Source organism: Lithobates pipiens, unplaced genomic scaffold, assembly GCF_037356315.1.
Source record: "Lithobates pipiens isolate NorthernLeopardFrog02 unplaced genomic scaffold, aLitPip1_a1.2 Scaffold_16, whole genome shotgun sequence".
NCBI lineage: Eukaryota > Metazoa > Chordata > Amphibia > Anura > Ranidae > Lithobates > Lithobates pipiens.
Window position 1 is genome coordinate 548845252 of NW_027507748.1, and position 6605 is coordinate 548851856.

A 6605-nucleotide genomic window follows, 5' to 3' on the forward strand; every position below is an offset into this window, starting at 1 on the left:
CGGCGAAGCCATGATGACGTCACTCCCGCGCATGCGCACGGGAGTCGCGTCTCGCAGCTCCGCCGCTGCCATTCGGCGAAGCCGCGATGACGTCACTCCCGCGCATGCGCACGGGAGTCGACAAATTAGGCAAATCCATTCTTGGACTTGCCGCATTTAGTGCGCCTGCGCGCCGCTGTCTACGGCGCATGCGCCGTAGACAGCGGTGCCCATTTTTGGGCAAATATCTCCTAAACCATATAGGTTTAGGAGATATTGCTTGGACCTACAGGTAAGCCTTAATCTAGGCTTACCTGTAGGTCAAAGTGGTTTGAAAGGGTTTACTTCCTCTTTAACTTGTTACTATTCATTTGGAGACATCCAAATCGAAATCCAAACCTTAAAGAATATGCTACTCCAACATTTTTGATATGTGCCTGCTGTACCATGTACTTGCAAAGAGAACAGAATACCGTCTCATACATTTCTTCCTTTATGTGAAATTCCGGGTGATCCTGCCAGTCACGCTCCTCTCCTATTAAAAACTGGCCACGCAAAGCGGAACTCAGCCTGCTCTCCTTCAATGATCAGAATTGTCCTGACACCCCACCACAGTCAGTCATTCACTGGGAAGCTCAGTGCACTGTTGTCTCCCCTCCCCAAGCTCTTATGCAGCTGAGAACAGAGGATATGGGATCACTTATATTAATAAAAAAAAATGGGGGAGAGTGGGGAATTGGGAAGATTTTAATTATAATATATATTATATATATATATATATATATATATATATATATATATATATATATATATATATATATATATAATGTGTTGCCTTGCATTCCTACTTTAAACTGAATTTTTTTTACAAGGTGGTCATTTACAATGACTTGAATTATTTTGATAGAGCTTTTTTGTTATTTAGCTTTCCTCTCTTCATGTCCTGGACAGCTATAGGTGGACACACTGTCATCCCAAAGGTATTAGATAGGACAATCTTTACTGCATCACAAGACGATGAAAAAAAACGAATGAAGGCTCCCATGTGAAAGGGACCAAAGTGGACAGGTGCCAGAGGTTTCATTGTATGTATAGATCAAATCAGACCTTGTATGAAGATGAAAGTCTGCTTATCTTGGACCCCTAAAAAAGAAAATTACATAAAATGCATAAAAACTAAAATGTTATACACCTTACACTCCAGTTTAGGGTCCTTGGCTTGGGGCAAAGGTGACACCAATGAGGGATTATGGGAAAACCAAGGATCCAATATCTAGCAAGAAGAGGCTACAACACTGTACAAAAGCACATTTCTCCCAACATTTAGGATCCTTTGAGAAGTCCCAGAGAAGTCACCCTCACCTAGGCATTGGCACCAAATGCCAGTGTATAAAGTTTAACTTTTTTTCCACCCCAGTTTTTTCATCATGCAATGGAAAGGTTACAGGAAATAAAGACACTGCAGGGTCAGGCTGCTGTTGTTATGCATTAAAAAAAAAAAAAAAAAAACCTTCAGTGTGCAGTAGAACCCCAATACTTACCTGAGCCCTATCTCGATCCAGCAATGTGTACAAGTGCTTTGGCCGTCAGACTCTCCCTCCTGATTGGCTGAGAAACAGCAGCAGTGCCATTGGCTCCCTCTGCTGTCAAAGTCAGTTAGCCAATGAGGAGAGGAAGTGGGGCAGAACCACAGCTCCGTGTCTGAATGGACACACAGAGCTTAGGGTCGGGTGTCCCATAATAAGCCGCTTACTGTAGTGGCGCTCGACAGGAGGGAAGGGTCAGGAGTGCTTGTGGGGAACCCAAGGAGGATCCAGGCCACTCTGTTTAAAACCACTAAACAGAGCAGGTATGATATGTTTATCAAAAAAAAAAAAAAAAAAAAAAAAAAAACAAACCCCACACACTGGGCTGTACCATTACTGAATAAGTATTGACAACTAAATACATATAATTTTTATTGGTTGCCTTAACTACTTGCCGATCGGCTCCCGCCGATCTACATTGGCAATTTGGCACCACGCTTTAATCGGTGGCTAGCGGGCGCCCGCCGCAGAAGCAGAACGAGGAGATGCCCATGTAAACAAGGCACTTCCTCCCCATTCTGCCTAGCAATATGACAGGAATCTACTGCTCCCAGTTATAACACGTTGAGGGAACAACACTTAACCCCTTGATCGCCTTCCTAGTATTTGACCCCTTCCCTGCCAGTGGCATTTACACAGTAATCAGTGCATTTTTATAGCACTGATAGCTGCATAAATATTGATGGTCCCAAAAGTGTCCGCCGCAATGTAGCAGTCACGATAAAAAAAAAAAAAGAAAAAGAAAAAAATCAGATTGACGCCATTACTAAATAAAAATGCCATAAATCTATCCCCATTTTGTAGACGCGATAACTTTTGTGCAAACCAATATGCGCTTATTGCGATTTTATTACCAAAAATATGTAGAATACATATTGGCCTAAACTGAGGAAGAAATTTGTTTTTTTATATTTTGTTGGAATATTATAGCAAAAAGTAAAAAAAATTAAAATGTTTTTTCAAAAATACCACCAAAAGAAAGCTATTTGTAGGAGGGGAAAAAAGGGAAGTCAATTTTGTTTTGGTACGTCACACAATTGTCAGTTAATGTGACCTAGTGCCGTATCGCAAAAGACCTTGGTCAGGAAGGGGGTAAATCCTTCCAGGGGTGAAGTGGTTAAAGTGTTCCCATATGCACCATTTCTCCTACGTAAGCTCAAGCCACCATTTTAACACCATTTCTCACTCCACACGTCCTGGATCACTTCCACTTCAGTCTTTTTATTGGTTAAACTTACAAGTTTCCCATCAGGCTCACTGCTTTCACCCTTCACCAGGGTTGTCCACTCACACACACGGCCTACGAATTGTCTATGTTGATTTTAAATCACCCCTTTGGCGACCGCACTGCCCAGAGATGAGACCGTGCCATTAGTTGGCGACTCTCGATGCAGCACTGCTGCTATCGGTTTAATACGCAACCTAATATTTTTCATGGTTTATGCTTCTGATGAGCGGCTATAAGGCCACGAAACACGTCAAGCCTAACACTTGACTATCATTCTACCATGGACCAATCTATATTCTCTACGGTTATATTCATGTTTATAATCATTCAGTATATGAATTATGTTCATTTTTTCCCTTATTCTCCCCTCTATTTGTTTGATATATTTAGTACTGTTTTTAACTTACCTATGTTTATAATATTTATCCAATGTCTGTTCCACAACTGTCTTAATGATTGCGGACTACTATGCAACTTATGTTGTAAATGATCAAATGCTTTTGGAGGTTATATACCCATTAAGTTGTATGTTAGATTATACAACATGAATAAACAGTATTTCCCAGTCACTTGACTTCTTTTTGTGCTGCTGTGTGCTTCATATAAAGTCCCACCATTTGCTCTCAATTTTTTTCCACCATTTTAACAGCCGACGTTGGCGGCCGGGCTTCCCCTGCAATTTCGGTGCACATTTATTTTATTTTTTTATATATGTGGCATTGGCATCAGCAATGCCACAAACATTTTGCAGTTTACGGATGAGATCTTCATGGAAGACACTGGCAACATAGCCTCCTTCTGGGCAAATGAAGTCCTGGCTATGCCACTAGTGCCTAAGAAGAATTAAAGTATTTGTTACTCCAACATTTCATATTCCTGAGCTGTGCCTGCTGTACCATGTACTTTTGTTAAAAAGTCTTCCGTTCTCTTTGTATTGCTTTCTGTGTGAAATCCTAGGTGTTCTTGTCAGTCCCCTTGCTTTCATGTTTCACATCAAACACACCATAGAAGATCTTCCCTCTCAGCATAGTTTTCTGGCTGTGCTGAAAAGATCAGCGTACATGTCCTCCCATGGTCAGACTGGTGCTGACACCCAGCCCTGTACAGCTCTTCACAGGGAAGATTAGTGTAGTGAAATTTCAATGCCTTTTAACCACACACAGTATCCAACCCCATCTTATAGATGTGACCACTTCTAAAGAAAGGAAAAAAAAAAAAAAAAAAAAGTTATCTGTAATTTATATTTAAATTTGACAATGTTTTGATTTGTCATTTTGAACTGAATGGGTTTATTTTTTTTTACAAGGTGGGGACTCACATATACTTTAGAGCTGAATTCCAGGTATGGCAATTTCTACATTGTTCTAGAACTTGGACCAATCCAAGTATGCATGTGCCAAACCTGTGGAAGCTGGAAGTCACTATAGTAGGCACCACTACTACAGTGATCTCCGCCAGCTTCCAGGTCCCTGCTGCATTGTGACCACAGGAGGCTACCCAGCATGGGTGCCATTTAGGAAAAGCGTTGCATTTTCTGAATGTAAAGCATTCTCTGATTGGATGATTTGGGGGACTTCTGTACAACAAACTTGTTGGAAAATTGTCTGCATGTTCAGCGCCCTATACACCTTGAGTGTTTGGATGGGGCAATCAAGTCTTTTTCATTCATCCCTATAGTTGGGAGAAAAAAAAAAAAAAAAGACTTAACTTTGGGCTGCTTTTCATTGGTCCAAGCTGAAGCAGTGTAATTATGCAAATTAGAAGTGAAGTCAAAGCGTTTTGGTCATACCCATCTTGTGGGTTACAGAAGTGCAGTTAGTTTTGCACTCCTGTGACTCAGCTGACAGCGGGCTATTATCCAGTCAAAGCTCCGGAACGATCCTGATCATAATTTTGGGATCCACCCAGCTGTCTAATTGCCAGCTTGCTCCACAACTGAGCATGTGGCTGACAGCTGAAGCCAGCTGCTCCCACCCCCACTCCAGCCTGCTGCTACAGCAAGCACTCAGGGGCAGAGTGGAATGCAGTGACTTGACAGTCACCACTCTCCGATTCTGAAGAATACATAACACAACCCAGAGATTCCTTGCATCTGGTCTATTCCTCATTACTTGCTTCAAAACTGAGGCTTAGCTGAGCAACTTTATACCTGAGAGTGGATTCCTTCCTTTTTTTTTTTTTTTTTTTTGTCCAGTGCCTGTTCACCTGAAGGTGGCAGCATAACCCAAGTAGCCAACTGAGAGCCGAGCAATCAGCATCATGTGATCACTAAGTTCTCGGTCTTAGGGTCAGTGGGGGGCAACTGCACCATAGAGGATGTGTGTATATATATATTTTTTTTTTTTTAATAAACCCAATACTTTACCTTTAGGCCGGGTGTACACTGGTGTGATACGGGAACGTCCACAATCCCCATCTGACTCACAGGCAGTTTACACTGCTCCCTGCGAAACACTGGGGGTGTCAATGTGAAGTTGACACCCCCAGATTGGTTTGTAGCATGAACTGTAAAATGGTAAAGGGCTCAGATCACATGAGTGTGAACCAGCAATGCGATCCAATTCCTGTGCAGACAAAAAAAAAGTGGCGACTTCACCATTTTGGTGTGAATGTGATTTCAGACAGTTTGTATGCCTGAATTCACATCGCGCACACACACATAGCATGTGATCTGCACTGTAATAACATACCTGCCAACTTTTTGAGATGGGAATGAGGGACACCTATCGGCAAAAGTAGTCAGGCATGGGACACACCCCCCTTAAAGGAAAATTGTACAAAAATAAAAACACACAAGATTGGTTAAACCCACAAGTGCTTTTTGTACCACTACTATTCCTTTATATTGGCTTTTGGAATTTACAAATGCAGCAATTAGAAATCAGATGAAAGGTTTAGGGCTGAAAAAACACTTTTTGATAAAGAAAAAGTGCATTTTATCATCAACGCTAAAGATCAGACAGGAATGGAGGGGCGATTGAGGGACTGTGCTCAAATCAGGGGTAGTTGGGAAGCTATGGCAATAACGTGAAAAAAAAAAAAAAAAAAAAAAAAAAATCGCATGCGATGCCTGTGTTCGCAGCAGTGTGAACCCAGCCTAAAAAAAAAACATACTATCTGGAATTCAGCTTTAATGACATGCAGTGAGCACAATAAACCTGGGATTTATTTTGCGATCAGTATACACAGCTGAATGCTCTGAGCTCCTGTGAAGGTGAGAAGAATAGACATGAGGGCAGGAAAATGGGGGCTCTGCTTATGATGACGACACATGCGCTCCTGGCCTAGTCTACCCTCCTCAAGCACACACATTCCATAGCAAGGCTCACGCCGAGACACGCTGCGTCTTATCCTACGCCATACTGCATGTCTATACATACCTCCTCACACCGTGCACGCCAGGCTTCACGGGTAACGGATATCAACGGGCGGCCACCGCCTACCTCTGGTGCCACCCGAAACCCCCGTACCGTACTCGCCAATCCCCTCAAACACCGAGTACTAACGCCATAAAACCCTAACAAAGTCCTCCAGGAACAACGCCACACCCAGTTCCTTCGAGGCACCTGTCCTCGCCGTTCATTGGCTGCCATCAGAACGGAAACGGCGAGCGCGGGCACTAGAGGGAAAACGTTGGCCTTCTTGTCTGCGTCCCTATATTCTTTCTACTACACTGGAGACTAGCTGGAAAGGGAAACGCCACCCTCTAGTGGCCAACAGGAATGTAGTTTTACGTTATAAGTAGGGACCTAGCTGTATAAGGAAAAATAAACCGGGTTAAAGCGGACCTTCCCTTTCGACTTTAACATTTA

At 42.6% G+C, this 6605-nt stretch overlaps 1 protein-coding gene across 1 annotated transcript in view; it reads right to left on the reverse strand.

Moving 5' to 3' along the window:
* ZC3H10 (zinc finger CCCH-type containing 10) overlaps nt 1-6405 on the reverse strand; it is a 29743-nt gene extending 23338 nt beyond the window's left edge. The window contains exon 1 of the mRNA XM_077483408.1: nt 6174-6405. The gene's annotated coding sequence lies outside the window, so the exon portion shown is untranslated. The remainder of the gene's footprint in view (nt 1-6173) is intronic.
* Between the last annotated feature and the right edge of the window lie 200 nt (nt 6406-6605).